Source organism: Ischnura elegans, chromosome 8 (genome assembly GCF_921293095.1).
Source record: "Ischnura elegans chromosome 8, ioIscEleg1.1, whole genome shotgun sequence".
Lineage (NCBI taxonomy): Eukaryota > Metazoa > Arthropoda > Insecta > Odonata > Coenagrionidae > Ischnura > Ischnura elegans.
This window is the reverse complement of record NC_060253.1, coordinates 14,330,302-14,354,716: the sequence shown is the minus strand read 5'-3', so window position 1 is coordinate 14,354,716 and position 24,415 is coordinate 14,330,302. Positions and strand designations below refer to the sequence as shown.

Sequence of the window (24,415 nt, the reverse complement as noted above, 5' to 3'; positions counted from 1 at the left end):
AAAAATGAAAACTCCTGTTTGTTATTCTGTTTCCGAAATGCCAGTGGCGATCGCGGACTACAATTCTCACATGGGTGGAGTGGATCTGTGAGATCAATTCCTGGCAAATTACCGGACAACAATTAGGAATAAAAATCGTGGTTCAAATATTTCAGATGAGACTTGGATGTATCAGTTGTACAGGGATGGATACGGTATAAAAAACTCGGATACAGTATCACACTGCTGTAAATTTCAAAATGCAAATGTAAATTGTTCACGTTATAATACTATAATAATACTCAAAATTATATTATTTGATGCATAATAATTCAAAGTCAAGTATTAAAAACTACTGATGAAGGCATGGCTAATGAATTATATAGCAAAAACGTGCATAAACACAATTAAATGATAATGTGCATTTTTGACCCCTTTAGTGCCCAGATGTATCTTAAGATACGTGTAGGATTAAGTACTATGCAAATGTTAGAGATTTTTTAAAATATATTTTCCCGCGTCAGGTATGATGCCTAATCATAATTTAAGCAAAAAAAGTAAAATTTTTAGAAAAAAATCTTCTGGGCATTAATGGGTTAAAATTATTCCGTGTGCCAAAAAAAGATAATACTCAAAATCATATTTCAGGAGAATAACTTGCAGGAAATTTACATTTAGTGGTTGAGTTCAATAAACCCCGTTCCCTTTTTTTTAAACATGCGAGTATACATGTTCACTTGGAAAAATTACCGACGAAGTCAGGACGAATATTCATGACTTTGTAACTCCAACTGCTATCAATCGCTAGAAAACGCGAAACATAATTTAGGAACTACAGAATGCAGTCCCTTTTTTCCATTGATATAACATTGGAACGGTGGGTCTGGAGAAGAATGGAGAGGGTGAAGTGGACGGAGAGGAGGAGGAACGACGAAGTGCTGGACATGGTGGGTGAGGAGAGACAGCTTTTAGATGAGATACGTGGGAGACAGAAGGTATGGATGGAGGGAGTACTCAGCGGGGATGATATGTTGAAATCGGTGTTAGACGGTAGAATTTCGGGTAAACGAGGGAGGGGAAGTAAGGGAATATGATTTTTAGATAGAATTTGGTGCTAACGAAAACAAATCGAGCAAGACCCAATTCAGTGGCAGGATAATCCGTAGTTCCCATCAGCCTCTTGTAATACGGAAGCGTAAGTACGTTAAGGGTGTTTTGTCCATGCATATATTCCTTCGTTCCATTATATCTAGCAGTCAGGAGGAGAATGCGGTTGCGTGAATACTCTTGATGATTCCTCATCCAAAATGCTCTGAATCAACACTAACTCTGGAGTATTTACGAAGCACGGTTCTTCAGACTGGAATACTCCCAAGAGGTGCTGCTAATTGTCGCACAATATGATATCCCGATGCTTCCATCACACCTCACTCTATTATCCCCTGAACATAATAATCAGCGTCGGTCAAACAGACCCACCATTTATTTGCTATCGCCAGTCACTTCTAGAACGTTAGTGTTCATCTACATTTACACATCAACACGCATGCCACCCCAATAGGCGAGTACCAGGGGGGTGTTAGGACACCAGTCGTTTACAAGAAAAAAAAGAATATCCGCGTTAGAAGTTTTGTTTAGTATTTTTTAAGTCCTTTATTGTTAGGGAGAAAAATTCCTTTGCCTATCCGATGGACGATACTATATAATAAACTTTAATTTAATAAATCTTAATTCATCGCTTCCGCTAAATGCACGTCGCTCATCAAGCCAAAATCAATAGTACATCTCTCAGCATATTTGCTCAAACGAGAGTATTTGACTAATAAAAAACTTGTGCTACTGCATGATGAATGAGATCTGTGTATATCGTATAATGGATATATGGTATATATGGTATATGGTATATATGGTATGGTATATGGTATATGGATGAATGAGAAATGTATATATGGTAGACTACTCAAAAATAGATCAATCAATAATGTTCTGAAAACTATATATATAATAACACAAGATGTTAATAAATACGTAATAAATGATAAGATTGGGATAAAAAAGGAATTAGACGTCCTTATCGAAGAGAACAATTTAGATTAAATCTTTTGCGGATTTTTCAGAATACTTTTTGCCTAATATTCAAGATATTAACGGAGAGCATAACTAATTATTAACGTAGAAACGATCATACGAATAATGTTAGCGAAATAGACTACAGAACCGATGGATCTAAGATGTTGTATTTCCGCAAGCAATAAGGGGCCATAAAACTTGAGAGAATTTATTCCAAGGGTACCTTGACTCGAACTAGTTAAAATTGCATACATAACTAATAACTTATTATACTTTTTGAGTAATGACCATCTGATTGAATTGTTTGGCATATTCTAACTCATGCATGAATCACTTATTACACTAACTTTTCGTTTTTATATTACTGGTTAGTAGTTTTATTCACATGTTCGTGTCCTTAACACTCTCCTAGTGTCTGGTCTGACCGTGTGCCATTCTCCTGTGTGCTTGGCCTGTGTCCGACAAGTGAGCGCTTGTTTAATTGAGGATAAGATGAGTGCTGCATGTATGGTGTGAAATCACCCCATGCCACACACCCTGGTAGTCGATTGCTCGGTGCCTCGCAGATGTAGATAACCTCATACCTTACACAAGGTGAGACTAATCAAAGAGACTCAAAGAGGCTACTTGTACCTTGATAATTAAACAAAGTGTCGAAACCGGGTCGGTCAAACATTAAAATTTCTGGAAATTTACTACTGCCTTTCAATCTCATCTGATGGACCCAATTTGGTGCTAACGAAAACAAACCCAGCAACACACAATTCAGTGGCAGGATAATCCAACCCTCTCATAATAAGCCTCTTGTAAATACGAAAGCAAAGGTACCTTAAAGGTGTTTTGTGCGTACATATATATTGTTCCCCCTAAAGATAAAACATTAGTAGTGGGTTTTCTTGTTTTTGATTCGCCGCAAAAAAATCATTATCCTACTCATAACTGCACAGTAGATCGGCCCTTATTTTTCAGAATTGCGAAAAGTTATGTTATGAAGGACGATATCTCGTAAACGTTTAGAGATAGGTGAAAAGAAGTAGAAAATCGGTCCTAAAGGGATTTACTTTTACGTTTTACATAGGAGTAGCACTTTTTCGGCCCCAAAAAACTCAATTGAGGGTCCTCAGTACTTAGGGCCCTTGCGGCACGGGTTGCCGTTATTTTAAAGTAACCAAATTTTAACACGTGAATACAAACCTCATTTGGATCATTTTGAGACTAGGAAAACATAACTTTTCGGAATTCTGAAAAATAAGGGCCGGCCTACTGCACAGTCTCCACTCAATCACGTGCCCTTCAAGTTATGCATACACAGTTTCTATGGCTTCCAGTAGGTGAAATAACAGTTACATATTGGAGGAAACATCAAGAGGAGGAATCGACTCGCCACTTCACAAACGCATCAACAGTAGCCACACCACACGAGGAAGGCGCAAATATTGTCGGACGCAAACATCCATATCGGTGGGCCAATGGGAATTCTGTTTACAGAGAGTGACGGGATAATTAAGCAATTAAGCCCTGTTTGCGTGTTTACAGTCTTCTGGAGGGTAATTTTGCGTAGCTTTTCCCAACCATCGAAGATGTCCCTCATCATGACCGGCGAGTCCATTCATAGATTCCCTGTTTATAGGGCACATCTTCGATGGTGCCGACAACATTTTACTTACGCACTAGAATAAATTGGAGGGCTTAAAAATTTAAAGGTGTAAGTCAAAAAAATCAAAGATTTTCAATGATGAAACCTTTGAGTTTGTCATTGGCCTAAGGATTATAATCCCTATTTTCATCACTATCCATTAATAGGTAGATTTACCAGATCTCGATTATTTGGTGTCAGTATACAATTTTGTGATTCGGGTATCAGTATCAGCAGCTTACATACACAATGGTGTAAGTCAGACTCACTTCTTAAAGATTCGCGAAGAAGTTGGAGCCAGTTGGAACTGTGCTGACGGCTCCTAGTATGTCCTGCTGTCTGACGGTCCCAAGTGTCAGGGGCGCAGCTAGGAATGAAGGCTAGGGGTGGGTTTCAGGCGCAACTAATACTTGGGGGACCTCGGGGTATGGAATATTCGCCAGGGTAAGCAGGAGGTGCGGAGGCCCTCCTCCAGAAAAAAATTAAGATAAATGGCTCAAAATTGTGAGTTTTACGGTCTTCAGAGGGATATTTTATTAATCCTCACACTATTCTATAAGTAATATTAAACCAATTAAGTAGAATAGATTTAACTTGAAAGTTTTTGTGAGCTCTGGGGGGATTTTATCCCCCAAAACCCCCCCTTGCCGCGCCACTGCCGAGTGTAACTATGTCTTACACCATTGTGTTTCTAGGTAGAGAGACTATTTTAGGGTCGGTTGCCATGGATACCTCAAGATCATCAGAATATGACTTATACCAATATGTTTAAATTTCACGAATCTATAAATTAAATCTCTCATTAAAAAGAATTGGTAACTATCAGCGATGAACTAAGGAAAAGCGGATTTTCTCCGATTCCCCCTCCACCCGGATTTTCTGGAAAAAGTTTTAAAAATGGTTATCCATTATGTGATTCTCAAATTAAAGTTTTTACTCCACCAGCCTAACAAACTATATGCATCAAGGATTTAATTTCTCCGTAAAAATATTGCACTTAGCGGGTAGTAGAACCCAGATCTCCCAATTGCTGGTCAGGCGTGGTATCCAGTCACACCACCAAGCCATCTTCTCAGATCGAACCGTGGGATTCGAATCCCAGTAAATCCAAATATTTTTTCATTATTTCATTCATGTGGTTTAAATATTTCAAGCCTTGAAAATTAGCAGTAGGTGCCGAAATCTGGGACGGTAGAAATTAATAATTGCGGAATTAGACAAATGCTTTCATTACGTTGAATGTCGAAGATTTCCACTGAATTACATCGGGAACTTTAATTTTTATTATTATTAATATTTTATGCGATAGTATCAAAAACCATAAACATGCTGGTTTACACGCTTATGTGAAAATAATGAATGTGATTGCATCACGTACAGGGGCAACATAAAAAGTGAATGTAATATAGCTGATTAATTTTTCAAAAATTAATTTTTAATAGTAATAAACTTGACAGTGTAATTGTAATTGATGCCGATTACAATTGTTTCAATATTTTAAGACAAGACTAAATGAAGAAACTTTGGCCATTTGATGTCTTGACGTGGGTAAACACCAAAATCCATTAATATTGACAAACCTGAACAGCGAAAGTTTAGTAATTTCACGTTTTTTTTATATATTTCCCACCAGTGGCATTCACCACGATTGGCGAAAAATATTTAATACAGCCGACTGTTTTTAACTTTAAAAATGGTATTATACCGTATAAACCCTATAAATATCATGTAAACTTTTTAAAAACTTAAATGATACTGTTTCTGAAAGGAAATTTGTTGTGACGATAGGGGAATGTGAAGATGAAACGAATACTTTCTTGTTGTTGGTAAGGCAGACGAGTGAGTTTTGCTTCCAGAGGAAAATTTGAAACAAAACTTTGGCTTTTTGTAATAAATTGTTTTCTCTTCCGTCGCTTGAGGCCAACACCAAGGAAACAACTCTAAGGTTTCGCACCCCTTCCGCGAATGTGACGCAGATCTACGCAACTACGCGACGCGAATTCCTTCCCCAACCCTCAAAGGACCCCTGGAATAAAGGTGACATCCAACGAGAAGAAGGAAGTCGAGCGATGCGATCGGTGAATACGATCCCGAAACGAAAAAGAAAAACAAAAAGAAGACTACCGCGCGCGCCCTCCCGAAAAATAAAAACGGAAGGATTAGTCTTTTTCTCCGCTGGAAGTCCTTAATGAGGAAACTTTTCATTCCAGAAGTATCATTTCGAGCGAAAGAGGACTCCATTCATCACAGTATTCATTCTCATGGCCTCCATAGGTCCCTTCCAGCGACGGAGTAGTGGTGAAAAGCTTTGACGAAGTTAGCAAACAATGAATGAGATTCCTTTGGTTATGTCTTTGTTTCGGATAAAAAAAAAGGTTTTCTTTTTTATCCTCGTAAATGATCATCTCAGGAGGGAGGAGTTCACCATTTTGGGGACGATAATGCAGCAAGACTAGAGACGTATAATTGATTCCGAGGGGAAATAAAAAAACCATCATTAAGGATCCTTAGGCATACATTTTCCAACCGAAGCAAATCCCTATCACTGTAACAATGCCGCTAACCCCCACTAGTGAAGGACTGATTTTTCTTCGCGAAATCTCCCTCAATTTTCAGCCTTCGTTTGTCCTCAAGACAAAGAGGCAACAGCTTCGAACATGAAACGCGGTATCTACTAAATGTCGTGTTGCTTCAAAAGGGGGCCTTTGAGAGGAGCCAACAATAGTATTGTTCTCGAGCAGGAAAGCCCGTTCCTGTCTATCGTACATGAGCGGATATCCAATTAAAAATTTTGCTAGCGCATCCATTTCTGAAACAAGGACACGCGTTAATTTATGAACATTTCAATAAATAATTTAGCATATATTTTCCAATAATTTACGTTTAACTCACAGCTGAAAAAAAAACAAATAAATAAGGGAGGAAACAATTCATAAGGTGCTACTTACGGAGCATGTACCTCTTCGGGAGCTAGGCTTGGACGCTGATAGAAGCATACAAGTCAAGAGTTGAATTCATTAGAAATGCGTTGCTACCCAATAATGATAAAGATAAATGGATCGACGGAGTGAGGAACGAGAAAGATCTACGATGGGAGGAAGAAAAGAGAAGCCTTCTAAAATCCCTAAGAAGATGGCGGGGTAACTTTATCGGCCACCTCATGGTGCATTATGGCCTGATGAAGACAATAGTTGAAGAATAAGTGGACGGGGAGGAAAGAAAAGAGCAGCCCAGGGTGGATTTCATAGGACAGGTTATAAATGATGGAAAAAGGAAAAAATGCGCCAATGTGAAAAGGCTAGCAGATAGGAGAGAGTAATGGAGAGCCTCGTCAAATCAATCTCGCATCTGTGCCTTGATGATGAAAGATTTTCCAGATGAATTGTTCTCAATGATAAATAATTGACAAATTTGCATTAGATACTTCCATTTTCAAGTTCATATGATGTTCGGATTATGTTGTCTCTTTATTCACCTCGCTACTGAAGTGCCTAGGCGAATACATTAGGAGTCGAATATATTTATGAATTATGAACCTACATTTGATTGTTGGCGTCAAAACCCTATCTCAGGATGAGCAATGTGTGAAAATGTCCAGAGAACCAATGACGATAGAAATAATAATAAATTCATTGATTGCCCTAGGAGTAAAAATCCTTTGGAACATGGTACTGTTAAATTACTCGATGTGCGTTAACAATAGACAGAGGTGTAATAAAGGCATCAAACAAATATATGAAAAACTTAATTTCTTTTTCTAACATTGAATCATCATTGATAGTATCCGTAGACAAATTAATCTATTGACTCAGTTGGCAATAGATTTATTGGTAAAAAATAATCATAAAACAATCCTTTTAAAAATGCACTTCCTCTTTCAACACTAAATGAACATTAAGCGCATCAAAAAATAAATTGATCAATTAACTCAGTTGGTAACAATTAACACTGTCAGCATTCATGGGCCACTGGAAAGTAAATAAGTGAGGGTCTATCTCTCAAATATTTCAACTGGAGCACTGTCTTTTGCCTGTTTAGGCATATTGCAACATCTGTAAAAGATTTTTCGACCATGGTTGTCCGGAACTGGGGGGTACACTTAGTCGCTGAGATAAGAAACCTGGTCGTACTTAACTTATTAACTCGCAATCACAATGTATTTCCTTAACAACAACAGAGCAATTCACGTTCTAGTTACGTCCATGATCTTCATTTAAACAGCCAAACTCCCAAAAGTGCCTCAGGGGCGCCTCAACAGCAATTACGGATTGTCAGCGGAAATTACATTCCCAAATTGGGAAACTTGAACAGTGATGCTATTATGTCTTTTGATTGAATGTAATTAGGCCGCACTATATGCTGAAATTTCTGATTTCAATTCCTCAAACTGCACACTATGGAGTGAAACGTAAATCTGCTGTGCATAAATACCTTTAGCAGAAAGATGCATGTTAACAATAGCTTGACAGTGTTGGGCAATAATTACACACTTTTAAAACACAATTGGGATTATGACTCGTGTATTTCCACTACACATTCATAAAGTTCCTCAATAAATCACTCTTCTATGATTCTTTCCTATCTGTTAACCTTTTTCTGATCTTGGGTACGACAATAATTTTCAACCTTGAAAAAATAAAGAGGAAAAAGAAAGAAAGATAAAAAATATCCAACAATATTACATTTGCAAACTGAAATAAAAAATTAAAAGAAAAAAATATGGGTTTCGTATTTTAAAAAGATTATAAAATATTAGGTATTGAAAAGTTAAAAAAATTATTATTATATAATAAAAAATTCAATGTTTAAAACTGGAATTCATCAATGCTCCTACATTTCAATAAAATGTATTATTGCTCAGTTTATAACTTGTTAGATTTAAGTTTCCTTTTTCTCATTAACCACATTAACAACGGCAAAGCAAAAAAAATAAAAAAATCATTATTTTGTAACTGAAATCAATTCAGTTAATTGATTAGAGAAAAATGAAAAAAAATCAAATTCATGATTATTGTAACGTGGATTTTCATCAGAAGCAGAATGAGTTTATAAAATTTCACGCTGATCTGTCACTGGAAAGTGTGCTAAAAATCTATTACCAGATTCCATCGATTGAACAGACAAACAGACGAAGCGGGATAAGAAAAAGCTTGCAAAAATGGTTTAAAATTTTACCCTGAAAAATTCAATATGATAATGTGAGTTTTATGATAAAAATAATTCATCGAGAAAGACTGGCCATGCGGAAGTGATACGTTCTCATAATTATTAGGCGATACGACGCAACAATAAGTAACAGGATGGTGAAAGAAAATCATCGAAAGAAAAATGGAACACTTCAGAAGAAACATTTTGCAAAGAAGGATTTGAATGAAATACATGAAACGGGTTACGAAGGATTTAAAGTAGGAGATTCATGCGTGGATGGAAATAATTGCTGGTAGGAAAAATGCGAGAAGAGCTGCTTCGAACCAGGCATAGAATTTCAGACGATCATGACGATATGGAGGATGAAGGTGGAAAGAACAATGAGAAAAACGCAAAACGATAAAAGCCATATGAAAATTGGACCTAATTAATCCGATACAGAACTTAAACCGTACAAAAAATTTTAGGCAGCATTAGCGAACCAAATAAGCCAGATTCTGGCTATATTTTTTCGGTTATACATACTAAATATTCGGTGTAGAAGACAAGGATCCGAATTCCTTCGGGCAGAACTCTAAATTTTGAGAAAAATAAGCCATAGCGGATGTAAAGTATGAGCGCATATGAATAATATATATGAATATATAAATAATGAGCGCATGAATATATTTTCTCACAGGAAAAATAAAGGAAGAGCTACTTCAAATCAGACGTAGTATTTTTGAGCCAGGACGATGATGATATGATGCAAAGGAGTGGAAATAAAAATGGAAAACACGAAAAACGATAAAAGTTAGATTAAATTTCGACTTTACTCAGCCAATTCAGAACTTTAATCGTTCAAAATTTCAATGACAGCATTTAAAAAACCAAATAAATCAGCTTCTGCTATATTTAGTCCGTCATGAGGATTAAACATTGAGGTGCCGGAGACAATAATTCGAATTCACTTGAGCAGAACGCTAAAATGAAGAAAAATAGGCCATAGTAGATCAGAAGGATGTAGATCAGAGGATGTAGATCAGAAGAACCATGTGCGCCTAAAAATATTTTCTGATAGGAATAGTGCTGCGAACCTGACATATTATGTCTAACTAATGATGATGATACGTACGATGAAGGTGGAAATGATGATGAGAAACACGCAAAACGATTAAATCTAGATTAAAATTCGACTTTATTCAGCCAATTCAAAACCTTAATCGTTTAAAATTTCAAAGACAGCATTTATAAACCAAATAAATCAGCATCTTGCTATATTTAATCCGTCATGAGGATTAAATTTTAAGGTTTTGGAGACAATAATTCGAATTCATTTGAGCAGAACACCAAAATGTCAGAAAAATAGGCCATTAAAGATGTAAAGCAGAAAGATCATGTGCGCACTAAAATATTTTCTGACAAGAATAGTGCTTCAAAACAGGCGTAGAATTTCTTACTAATGACGATAATATAAAGGAAGATGGTGGAAATAATAATGGGAAACATGAAAAATGGTTAAAGCTAGTGGAAAATTTGACGTAATTCAAACGATTCAAAACGTAAACCATTCAAAAAATGCAGCATTTATAAAACCAAATAAATCACCTTGTGGTTATATTTAGTCGGTTATGTGGATAAAATATTTAGGTGTCGTAGACAAGAGTTCGAATTCCTTCGGGCAGAACTCTAAAATGTCAGGAACACCTTTCGTGCCGGAGGCAAAAGGTCGCTCCAGTCTCAGAAAAGGTTGTTCATCGCCTGAAAACCTCTTGTTACCTCACCCAACCCCCTTTTTCTGCTTCGTTAGATCAATAAAGACCAGCCTTCGACCCGCGTCGTCAAGGTTTCGTGAGGGACATTACTACCTTGCCGACATGCCCAGGCGCATAATATCCTTTTATTTTCTCTCTCAACTCTTTAGAGAGAACGTTGTTTTGCGCGCTAAATTTCTCCCCTCCGTACGAATAATCGAATTCTCCCGAATCTCTGGATAAAATCCTGTTAAAAAAAACTTTTCCGAGTTCCTCTTCCGGAGTAGAGAGAGAGATAGACGAATCCTTTTCCGTTCCACGACATACGCGTAAAGCGAGCCCCGCCTTGGATTGTGAGACTCTTGTTGAGCACTGCTTAAGTGAAAGACGTGACGGGCAAAAGGATTCCTTTTTCCCAGTTCTTTCCCTCTGAAACTTCGCTGGCAGGTACCTGCCTACATAACACTCACCAGTCTCTGTGTGTGAAGTTTTTATTCAGAGCGTTCAGACCTTAACTTGACCAAACTTGGGGAGTCTTTAGATAAACTCTATGAACGACGGGGGAAATTTGGTGGAATTCGACTAAGTAAGTTTAAAAAAACCCACAGACCTATAAAACTTTGAAGCTTTAGGTATCAACGTTATTTCGTTTTCATTATCCACTTCTGGCTTTACAATCATTATATCGTTAATGTTAATACAAAACAACATACTCGTAAATTACGTTTCTAAGCATGTTCAATATCGTATTATTATTGCAAAAATTACCAAAGATGAAATTGAGGTAGAAAGGGATGAAATGGGAGCCAGGATCTAAAGATTGGAATTTGACGCTGCCATAAGACACCTGCGAAAAAATAAGGCTCCGAAAATAGATGATATTCCAGCATAGCTAATACAAAATGCAGGAGAGAAGACTTTAGAAGACTCAGCTATACAAAAGCACCTGCGAAATGCACTCAACAGGAGATATAGCAGTTGACTTGGAGAAGAATATCATCATTCCTATTCACAAAAAGAGGAGAGCAGAGAAGTGTGAATATTTTAGAACCATAAAGCCGCTGACGACACTTGCGTCGAAGATACTGACAAGAATCGTCTACAGAAGGGAACGAAAAGCAGAAAAAATCTTGAATGAGAACTTATTCGGATTCAGGAAATATTAAGGGTACCAGAGCTGCAATTTTGGCCCTTAGGCTGCTTATGGAGAAGAGGACAGAGATGAAAAAACCGATGCTCATAGTATTTGTCGACTTGGAGAAGTAAGGAAGAGGAAATTACCCCTGGATAAGGTTGGCCATCTGAATGATACTTTAAGCCTATGAAGATGGCGTAACTTGGCAATGGGAGGCCGCCTACTAAAGCTTGAATTTCGACGTGCCTGAAAAGAGAGACTTTTGGAATGGAAACTATAGCACTATAAACACAAGATCTATAAACCGTGACGTGGGAGTGAAAATAATGATAAGAGGGAGCGCCGAAGTGTGTGTTAAAAGCTTCCTACCGTACAATGAAAGGATGGTTATGGTAAAGATATATATACCATGATAGATACAGTAGTGGTATATGTTTACATTCCTACGACATATGACGAGGATGAAGAAGATGTAGACGTCTACGAAGATATCACGGAACAAATCAAACAGGTAACAGGTGGAGAAAATGCTTCTGTTAGCGGTGATTGGAAGGCTGTCGTCGGCGAAGGCCAGGACGGAAGAATAACTGGAAAATATGGATTAGGAAATCGAAATAAAAGAGGAGAAAGTCACCTGGAAATCTGAGCAAAGCACAACTTAGTGGTTGCCAACGCGCTTTTTAACAATGGCATGTGGACAAGGGCGTACCCAGGATTATAACTAGGGGAGGGGCAAGGTGGAAAAGGTGGATAAAACCAGCATTTAAAAAAAATTATAATAGCGTTTCATTAGTTTATGAGATTATTTCCATGAAAAAACAGTTTTATTTTAGCTACAAATCTTATACTAATGCATATCATTTTTCGTGGGTTTAAGGAAAATTTGTTGAATACATTCGTTTCAATTCAGTTCTGATTTTGCTTAAAGACTTTTGCGATTTTTGCTTCTAGAGGGGGGCAGCTGCCCCCCCCCCCCCTTCCCCTCGCTGGGTACGCCCATGCATGTTGAGAAGACACAAACAGAAAATACCAGGAGATAAAATAGTAATGGCGAACACAATCTTTGTAGAAATAATTGGGCCAGACCCTCAAAATTCCCACTGTAACTAATCGATTTTAGTTGCAAAGCATTTTTAGGAAATGAGGCACCTGTTTTTAGGAAATAATACCTGATTTGTTGACGTGATATTTTCCACTCCAGCTTTGGTGGAAATAAAAAAAGGTTTTAAGGAAGTAACTAACGAGTTTTCATTTTCTAATTTCGTCATCGTCCCCTGGATGATATGAACAAATTTCTCCTGTTCCACAAAATACGCGAAATATGAATTCAGCAGAGAACGGAGGCGCATGTGAATGGAAAGCTAAATTTTTTTCCGCTATTTACTTGAAAATGTGGCATCCTTATCTAGTATTCCACTTGTCTCTCACTAATTGATCCCTAGATTGAGTTACGTTCAAAATGACAAACTTGACGGATTGTTAACACGTTGCGTACGCATGGCGAGAATTCTCGTAATTTTTTTCCCGAACGTTCCGGACGGATGACGAAGATTCCCGTCATTTAGGCGCGTCAACCTAAACAATTTTAAAGCGTACAATACGTATTCATTAGTACGTTTTCAGTTGTTGTTCGTTGTTCATAATGAATTGATGCATCATAACGTTTGATTGGGTAAAGTTATATTCCAAACATCAGCTTTTTTACCATGTTTAAACGAAAGGCATTATTATGCCCTAATAGGCACATATTTCCAATCTCAACACCTCCACCCAGAATCGGCGTTCCTAGGAATTTAAATACCCCGGTACGCAACGTGTTAATTAAAACTTACTCGCAATTTTCCACAAACTATTTTATTCACACGACCGTTTTCCATTTCGTATCATCGTCCGGTGGCATTCGTGTTAACGCCTCCTGACCATAAAACGAAACGTTTCGAAACGGGTCGCGTGTTTTTTGTAGTTATTAGAAATTCGTTGGAATTGTCCTTGGAAAATTGTTAGAAAGTTAAATTTTAAATTTGCAACAATTGATATTTAAAAAAATGATATTATCCTTTTCAGCAATAACTTAAATGTGCACGACGCACGTCTACACGGAGAGTCATGATCTGGTGTTATATGGCGCTATGAGCCAAAACGTGTCGTACAAATTAAAATAACTGTGGATAAGTTCAAATACATTTTATTTTCATTTTTCGCTACATTCTCCACTATATCACGCCAGAATCGGTTGAATTTATGTTGTTATTTCACAATATTAAGCCAGAATCAACTTTTTATATCTTGACGTGACTTTAAAGCAGAGAACTTCGAGAAATTTATGAGACGGAGAGTTAGTTAATTAGAAATAGATGGTTATCAAAAGAGCGTCGTTCGATTTACAACATCTTGTTCAGGCTCATTACGTCGTCGGAGTTCGCCACCTCAGACTGTGAAAATATCGCTTTCCCCGCGATTAAGAACGGTATTCTCCGCATAAAATTTTGTCCTTTGATTTCGCTCGCATAACTCGAACGCAGGTCTTCTAATTTCCGTTTAGGCATGCTACCGATCCTTAGCAACCATAGTTACTATTTGCGTTACACCACGCCGCTTCGGACTGAATTTCACCCTTGAGATATAAAATTTTGATGAAAGTTAGTATACCCGCTTGCTTCCTCAAATTAAAAATATCATTTGAAGGGTTATGATAAACTCAAAAACAGCTGAATACTGATATTTTCAAAATAATAGCTTTTCGCGGACACAAAAATTATTCGACGCCACATTTTTTTCTGGAATGACTAAAACTCATTTATCAGCATCAATAAAACCCATTTAAAACTCTGGGATAATACCCGTGATTCGCGAGGAACTGCGCGCGTAAAGAGAAAATCTGTGGGATATTTAACTCAAATTCCTCTCAAAAGATGACCATGGTGCCAATGTTGTGGACACTTGATACTCGTAAGTTATACGTCTCACGGGAACGTCATTCTATCACAAGATCATTTCAGTCACAGGTGAGGGAATCAAGCGATCCTTTCCATGAACTCGAAAAGCTTACTTTGCCGGAAGTTATATGTCCCTCACAGAAATATCGGATGGAACCAGTGTCAAAAGCAAATCTGCCGGTGACTTTGAACAGCTTCATCCCAAAGAATCGAAAACTCTTTGATTGAATCAAATCTTTGTCAGAGATATTTTATCATCGGGAATATGATTTCATCACTGAGCCTCTGTTCTGAAAATAATGACTTAATATTAAATAAAATATTTAGCGATAACATCGCAAGCAAACAGCAAAGGAAATTATTAAAATTCATAAGGATAAAATGTCCATGGAATAAAAAGATATACAGGTAAACACAAAGAATGGCATTTTGTACCGTTCCGGATGGTTCATTATAGCATTAGATAAAATTCAGTCTGCAAAATATTCTTCCTGAAAGTCGAAATTCTTCTATTCACAAGTTTCGTGAAATGAATTTTGTCCTAAGCACGGTTTTATAAAAGGTAAAGATAAATCGGTATAAATATAATCCCCAGTATAAAAAGGCCAATTTAAAATATACTATTACTTTTCAATCGATGCATATACTTCTACAAACTTGCGGAGAACCTAAAAGGTAGAGAATTTTTAGAGGCAGGTTCCCATGAAATCGGCCATGAATTGCAAAGAGTATTATCGTTTATGTATTATTTAACACTTTCCCGGCGAATACAATGAATGAACTTCTCTCGGGTTTCCCCTGAGGTAACAAAATGTAAGGCATCCCTCGTTTTAGGGTCCGCATCGTTACCAATTCTCAAGGCAAATGGTTAAAATTCATTTTGACCGTTTAAGATGGGCCACAGGAGTATCGGCCATCGCAATTTATTGATGTGGCAGAGGAGGAAAGTTCACCAGAGCGAAAACTTAGCTCTTAATTCTTTTCAGAGTTCGATTCCAAGAGCTGCTGATCGAATATCCGGTATCTTGCTGACATTTTTTTGTCGACTCGTGCATCGAAAACCTTTTTCATCGATCGATTCCAAATCGATTGGGTTGCTATGAAACTGTGGTGTAATGCCACCTTATTTTATGGTCTTGACTGTGGCTGTGCTCGATTACAGCTGAGTTTTCCGTTTGACCAAGTCGGAAATGCCTTTCATGTTCTTCAAATCAAAGTAGAGATAGTTCGCCCAATCTCTCCCACGTAGGCATCACCACACTTACGTGGAATTTAATAAACCCTTGGAGTCATAAGGTCAACTGGGTCCTTTACACCGACAAAGCGGTCTCTTAAATTGGACATACTGTACGTCGATGGATGGTTCAATGTTGTACCTCCCTAAAACCCCAGATATATTGCTCATTATTGTTGATACTTAGGACGAAAAGACATTGGCTATCGGTTTTGGGTAATCCACCTTCAAATGCAAATTTTGTGATGTTTCAGAAGGATTTTTGAAGGCTAACCAGATCTGCCGCTCTAGGTTCTGGCGGAAGGTCTTCTTAAGACGGTCCAGTTATACGAGAAGACTCTCTTTGTCGATTATTGCTCTCGAACTATATATAAGAGTGTAAAAGATAACTTCGCGTTGATAAGACCATTGAAGTACAGATCCATATGCGTTGGTTTCCGATAGACACTGTGACCCAATTTGGCATTTTCTTTTCGATGAACGTGGACGTCAAGGAAGGCAATTCTATTATTCTTATCCATCTCCATAGTTTTTTTCCAGTTTTTTGTAGTTCATATGGTAATGAAAAGTATTAAAGTACGCAGTGGCTGGTGATAAAGGGGATACCATCGCAATTTATAATTTGAGTTCTATATTGGCTTTGCAGGACCTTGGTTATCTATTTATTATAGTATGAAAATTAATAAAATTGATTTAACATATGCTTCATGCAATAGTTCACTTTTGTTGTATTTGCTATGCTACAATATTACGTTCATATTTTTATCGATTTCTATGAATTTAATTTAATATATTTACAATCAGTTCAATTTTTCAATTTTTGTGAGTTTGCATATGCATAAATAAATTGTTATTATTGGCTTAGCAGGAAAAAAATTAAATTCTAGTTATTCCGTACCACCTATAACAGCACCATTGGCCTTTTAAATCGGGGTTTTTAAAAACTAAACGTACACAAACAGTCACTCCCTGGATTAGGGCAACCAAATCAGGCGCGACTTGAAACCACGGCCTCTTGAGTGACAAGCAAAGACCTTACCCCGCCGCCGCAGAGGCCAGCGTAATTTAATTTCAATGCATTTTTTGGGGCACCCGTATGATTCAGGAGACTTTTTGTCCTTTCTTGAACCTCATTTGTACGACATGGCATAATGTAACAAATGTTAACTGATTCAACTAAAATAATGTAAAAAATAACTCTCATGAATACAAAAAACAGCATCATATTTTTTTCTTAAGGCAGTGCATTTATTTTAAATTTCTCGTAAGAACCTTGCAAAAGAGGAATTAAGACGGTTTACAATTACTTAGCGCGTTTATGAAAGGAGCAATAAAGTTGCAGCGGTTTTGAATACGTTTATATTTCACTTAACTTTTGCGCATAGATGAAAAGGGATGATTGTGTACACCAACAATTGATAACCACAGGGTTGATCCAAGAGGAAAATTGAAATGTGCCTTTCATTTTAGAGAGGATTGTTAATTTTTGTTTCTTTCCAAGGGCCATTAAAAGAAAATTAATAATCACGAGCAGTAGCTATAAATGAACTATTGGAGGCTTAAAATATCAAAGCTGATTGGTTTCCATGTGGCTTCATCGCAAAGGAGCTGCTCCCAAATTAGGCACAGCAACAGCTTGAGGATTTAGGGATCTTCATCCTCACCTTCTGGCTCACTGATTCTAACGCGAAATCTCAAGTACCTATACTCGTATGCACCAAAGAATGGATAAAAATTTTATGCGGCTCAAATCAGATCTACAGGAAGACTGTAATCGTACTAATTAGAAACTCAGCATGAATTACCATGGAATATAATTCCCAGGAACGCGAATCGACCCTAGGACATTAGGCTTTCCGGATCAGCACGAGATACAGGTTTTTTTTCTTGACTCATGGTTCGATTCCTGGTCGAGGGGATTATTTTGCAATGCAGTTGATGCTAATTTCACCGCAGGTTTGGAACATCAATCAGCACCAATTTTATTCTCAACGTGGTCCCCTTCCGATATTATAAAACTCAAATCCCAAGGCATTTATTTACTTACAGAGGCTACTGAGTAGTTGTGACGACGCATCAGTCCTTTTCGTACAGTATTCTTTACATTTTTGGCGACGCATAGCTCATGTAAAACATATTTGTGATCTTTAAAATTTAGAGATATATTTAGAGCACACCTTCGCAAGCATGTACCTGATTCTTCATTATTAAAAAAATAACATCAGAGAAAATACCCAATTAATGTAGTTTTCAAATTTTAAATAAATTCTTATGCTGATGAGGGTCTACTCTACTCCAATTTTAGAGATAAAATCCCCGTCTCACTCAGAACGCATAAAAATTGACTAAGTAAGTTTTATTCGTATGCGAAAAAATATTCTTAATTACTGAGTCGAGTGTAAAATTGTGAAAATAACTAAATTTTTGGAAATAGTTGAACAGTTATTTACTTGAGCTGAAGAAAATTATTCAATCACTAAGCAATATAAAATCCCTGGTTTTTAACTATTTCATTTAGCAGACCAAGATATTTCCCTGAACCATTATTCACTATCATTTCTTAAACGCTAATTACGAGCTGATACTGTATAATTACTTAGGTAAGGTTAAGGAAGCCTTATTCTAAAGTATGCTTTGAAATATCTTAAAGCTTGCCATAAAATATGTAGTTTGGTAAAAATAACTGACAACTTCAGGCTTTACTTAGTGAAACCTCTCCATATTGGAAATAAAGAAATAAAACTTTGTAAGGTTCTCTATTATGTAATTATGGGCACGACCCGGGTTTCGTAACTTGGTTACATCGTCATGAGGTGACCAAGACCAAGTGAATTAAATAATAGTGAACCTTACAAAGTTTTATTTCTTTATTTCCAATGTGTTTCGTGATATGCCTTTGAAGAATTCTTTGCTGGTGGTAAATAAAATTAAAATGATTCAACAAGTGTTCACAGAATGTTGCGAACATTGCCGAATCACTATTTAGTAACTTATGAGCCCTTTTTGAAGTTGAGCAAAATTTTCGCAAGACTCGACGAGAAAAAGGAGGAGAGATATTTTTTCAAACTTGGGAAAATGTCTGAGCACAAAGCACATTGCCTTGAATGCTATCTCAGGGTCGATCAGCGGTGGGCGGTCCAGTCGTCGCTCACACATGAGGGATAAAGGATTCACTTTCTCCGCCATCTGCCGCCTTCACTTTGTACAGTGTCTGTTGCCTAGGCCGCCATAATCCGTCCGTGACACCACCAGAAACACGCAAACGATTAAAGATGAGTTCTGCAGGATAAACAAAGAGGCATATTCACAGCCCTAAAACGTCAGAATGTGCTGTTGCTATTTGGAAGAGGACCGACAACTAAGGCCATTTGCACCACGAGATTTTGCATTTGAGTGGGTAATGGAAATGGATCTGAAGAAAAATTAATAATTTTAGAGATAAAATCTTTGTTTCACTCATGAAGCATAGAATAGTATTAGTATTTAATAAAATAAAATTGTGAATCGTGATAGTAACTAAATTCTTGAAAATTGTTGAGCGGTTATTCACTAAACCAGAAGTTAATAATTCACTCATTTAACTGTGTGAAATCCCTTTAATTAATTAATTTAACAATCCAAAATATTAGGATGAGCCATATTTCATTCTGCTTTTGGGATCGGGTTGGTGTGGTGACTACAATGTTTTCTTCCCCCCCCCCCCCCCGTGGACTCGGGTTCAAATCCCGGAGGTGGCAACTTTTTTTTCAGACTACCCAAACCCTGCTTGATTGATGTGTGGAGGATACTTCAAGCACAACACTCCGTCCGTCAGATGGGACGTAAAACCGTGCTCCCTTTGGCGCCTTTCATTAATTGTAGGCTTGTTTCGACGCCAGGTTTCTCTCCACCATTCCTTACATACCCTTTCCTCATGGTGCAAATGACCTCAGCTGTCGGACGCATCCTCAAAATACCAAACCATCATTCTACTTTTGATCCGGTAAGGTAGAGTGTAAGTCGGCGTCGGAAATGGCCTGCTCTAAGCCGCAAGAGGACCGCAGGGTTAACGACCCATCCGACGGTCGGAGTGCTGCGTATGAAGTGCCTTCCATAAAGCACTCAAGCAGGGACCGGTTAGCCTCGGAAAAATCTCCGGGATTTGATCCCTGATTCTGGCAGTAGTCCAGCCTCAACACCAAACCGAATCCCAGAACTGGCTGTTTAGAGCCAGTTCAGCGGATAAGGACTCGGCTACAGGAAGAACCTACGTGAGGTCAAAGAACACTTTCAAATCGGGAGACACGCATGAAATTACGACATTCAGCATTATTAATATGGATATTTGTACTCTGTTTTTTTATCATTTAAGCAAAAATATCCTTAACTTCCATAAAATGAGATGGAGAAATACTTATCAATTTTCTTTCTTTCCCGCTCGTTGGCAATTATACCGAAATAGCCAGGCGGTAGGTAAATACATAATTGTTCTACCATTATCCTCAACAAAATGATCGTGAGGAGTATTAAATTACCCAAACAAAATTCTCAAAACGGCACACAAAATAAAAAAATAATATTCAAGAGACTTAAGCTTCGAATGGCACGAAATCAAAATCTCAAGCATTTCACTCTAAAATCTTATTCTACACAAGTATGTCGAGATTCCTGTGGGAGATATGATGTTTAAATCTGTATAAAATTGTTGGTCACAATTTTATCCATTCATGAGATAGGAATGAAAAATTATATTTTACATTATTAATTCTGGAGAAAATTGGACACCAAATTTTGATTAAATGCCTCAACCTGTTAGACTTCTAAACATCAATTTGATTTCAGCCTAAAGGGTGAATCCTCTATATTTTGATTAGTGAACAATTACCTTCGTTATCATTCCAAGAGAAAGTTGAAGTTGACAGACGAATCGAGGTTAAAAAGAGGGTTTTTAGAAAACCAAGAATGAGGTCTTGGACAGGAGGTGGTCGCGACAAGCCGGTGGTCAGAAAACCAGTTGATGATGATATTGACGAATGCAGTAGTAAGGACGTCATGAAGGGAATTGCGTCAGAAAAGGAGGCGTTCATGAACAAGAAGGAGCTTGTGCAGGGGCGGATCCTTTCTGCGGGGGGGCACAAGCAAGGCCATATCCAGGATTTTGTTCTGGGGTAGGCACAAGGATACCTCGTAATACAAAACGAGGGCAATGATACAAGGACCGTATTAAAAATTTAGCATATTTTTTAAGGGTCTGGGGGGGGGTTCGTGCCCCCATGGCCCCCTCCCCCATAGATCCGCCTATGAGCTTATGTGAGGATCGTTATGATAGAGTTTAAAGATCAGGTTGGTCAAGAGTGTGATCTGAAGTGTAGCTCTTTACGGTGCGGAAACGTGGACACTTAGGAAGGACGACGAGAGAAGACTGGAGACGTTCGAGATGTGGGTGCGGAAAAGAATGGAGAAGGTGAAGTGGACGGAGAGAATAATAAACGACGAACTGCTGACATGGACAGCTTTTAGACGAGATGCGGAGGGAACAGAAGCTATGGATGGGGGAATTACTTAGCGGGGAAATGTACTACACTTCATTATTTCGAACATTTTTACTCTTTGACCCAGATTCACGTTGAAACTATACAATAAATCCGATAGTAAGAGAGATTTACACTCCTCTGCCAAGCGTGTTTGCATGGTGACTGAATGGGAAGATGTCTTTTAACATCACTTCGTTTCCAAATATTCAAGCTATCGACAGGATTCAATTTATTTGTTTAAAGCCCTCTGTCGCTGTGATATCCTCTCTTTCTGAGAGACATGGCGACCTCAAGAGGAGTGCTCAGCATTTTCGTTGCATCCTACGAAGTAAACGGATAAGAAAATATTTTTCCGCCACACTCTTTCCAAGTGCTCTTTCGCCTCAGTGTCTCGGAGACCTCAAGCATTTTAATATTCTAACATTTCAAGCGAGCACGAGGACGCTCCACAGACGTCCTGGAAAAACTTTGAACCACATTTTTCTCCTCAACAAGAAAACTCTGTCGGAAAATACGTAGGAAAGGCAGGTACTGTAAGGTTATCCTTTAAAATATAGTCAGCCATTTTTCTCTAGCTTTCCAACCTCATCCTTCACGTACCCGCTTTAACCCACAGAAAACTATGAACATCATTGCGTGGTACATCGTGCCCGTTTCAACCTTTATTTATTTAATGTAACTTTATTTATTTAATGTCGTTCGTAATTTGGTTTTTTTTATTTTGTTTATTTATGTGTTAATGTATTTTTTCTAGTTTGATGTTTTAGATTTTTTATTTCTTGTTTTTAAGACCGTTGCTACGTGATGTTGACAAAAATAATGGTATTGCTGAAAAGAAAGTTTTAAGGGAGATGACGTGTACAATAAAATAAATGCCAAATTGATATTTATAAGAAGTTTATATTATTTGAGGGATCCCTACGTCCCAAGCGTTTAGAAAAATAGACTTCAATTTTTTTTAGAATAAATCATAACGTAAAAAGTTATAATAATAAATCAAAAACGACTAGCATTCATACATTAAATTTCATGTGATTACACTTCTATTAATATTTTTCGAGATGATAAGAAGAAAATAGAAGCCTTGTGGTACTAAGCAGCCATTGATAATCCGCGAGGCAAAGTAAATAGAGGCAATTTAAAGACAGATACATCAACCACGTTTTAAATATTAAATGAGAACCATGAGTCTCGTAAGAAGAACCGAGACAAAAATACTGTGGTAGATGAGGAAGTATCTGGGAAAGACTGCAATTGCAATATATATAAAATGTAGTGAAAATGGATATCCGTAGTAAACTACTCCTATGCCAATCAGTCACACTAGTTACCTGCCTACTCAAATCACACAATTTTCGTATTCACAAAGTTGTATATATTTACTGTTACCTACACGCCGAGTGACATTAGGTGATAAGAATATCAATACCTCATTTTTCGGCAAACAAACGAATGAAATAGAGGTCTTTGGATATTCAACGGTGAAGAATTAATAGAGAAATACGAATGGCGAGATCAGAAGGTAATTGGAAAGTATATCACTATTTCCTACTTCATAACGTAAATATTATTTCCTTTCCTTAAACGCAGGAGTTCATATAATAAATTACACCGGAAGATCATATCGTGATAGAGTAGAGTTTTACCATATTGAAGTAATCACTTGCTATTTTCCAGGATCTTTCTAATCTTGGATAATTGCAATGTGTTTATTTCAATGTGCACTTAAATGAATTTGAAAGGATATCATCTCGGTTCTTTGATAGCCTTACAGAGAAAAGTTTCCGTACTAATAGCTTGGGGTTGAGAAGAATTCCGAAGCATGGAGGATTAGTATCAACGGGAAAGCCTAAAGTCCAAATAAAATGGAATAATATTGGCAAAATAAATTACGTAGACAATGAATACGGGCGGAATTTTCCACTGTCGATCGACGAAAAGTATTATTACTGAAAGAAATACTTTAGATGCACCAATCAAAACTCATCACGGGAGCAAATGAAAACAGTGGACTCTCGTTCGGTTTTACGTTGGCAGAAGTTTGCAGTTTGCACAGCACGGAGGAGGGTTTTAACCTAGCTTTCGAATCCTACCGATCCTCAAATAGTAGTAGCCTCTAATAGTATAAAATTAAAATTAAAGAAAAAAAAAACAACGATTTCATCACAAAGGAAAAAGATACAAGTAATTTTTAGCATAATCATTTTTTCAATGAATATTGATGAAAAACAAATTTGTTGCCATGACTCTCTATCACTCTCCTTCCTTTTAACGATTGCAGCGCCATTCTTGGATTTTTGTGGCCATTTATTGCATTAATCTCCATTTTTAACTTAAAATCCTGAATAACAATCGAGAACAATCAATTCAGTTAAAGTCATGAATTATAATATTGCAATGCCATGTAGTTCTGAGATCTCCTGAAAATTTCAGCTTGATAGCTAATCGGAAAGTGAGTCAAAATATATTCGCAATATTTGACATGGGCAAGATGGCGAACAACAAAGCGAGTTCATGAAAACGTTGTGAAATAAGTTGCGTCGACAATGAATACGAGTGGAATTTCCACCATTGGTCGACGAAAAATATTATAGCAAGAAAGACTTCAGGTGCACCAATCAAAACACATCACGGGAGGAAAAGAATACAGGGGGAAGGAGAACTCTCGTTCGGTTGCACGTAGGAAGAAGTTTGCACTGCGAGGAGGAGGGTCCTCGTGGAGCCTAACTTTTGGATCCTACCGATCCTCTAATAGCAGTGGCCTCTCTTCACACAACCCTCTTCACGGCGCCCTAGTTGGATATTCACGGGCTGCTCAAGAGACGGAGGGCGAGTAAAATTTCCATCTCCAGAAGCATTATGATGCAGAGGAAAACGAAGGAGCAAAAACGCCCGTGAATGACGCTAGAGAAGTAAGGAAAGAGAGAAAGAAGGCTTCTCGTCTAAACCCTGGTAAATTGGCCGTGAATCGTTATCGCACATCCAACTTTTCTCGTCGAGAGAACGAAAACGCCCACAAAAAAAAACCGAC

The 24,415-nt window shown here is 37.6% G+C and overlaps 1 protein-coding gene across 1 annotated transcript in view; it reads right to left on the bottom strand.

Annotated features, from left to right (window-relative positions):
• LOC124163930 overlaps positions 1 to 24,415 on the bottom strand; it is a 286,595-nt gene that overhangs the window by 247,206 nt on the left and 14,974 nt on the right. The window lies entirely within an intron of this gene.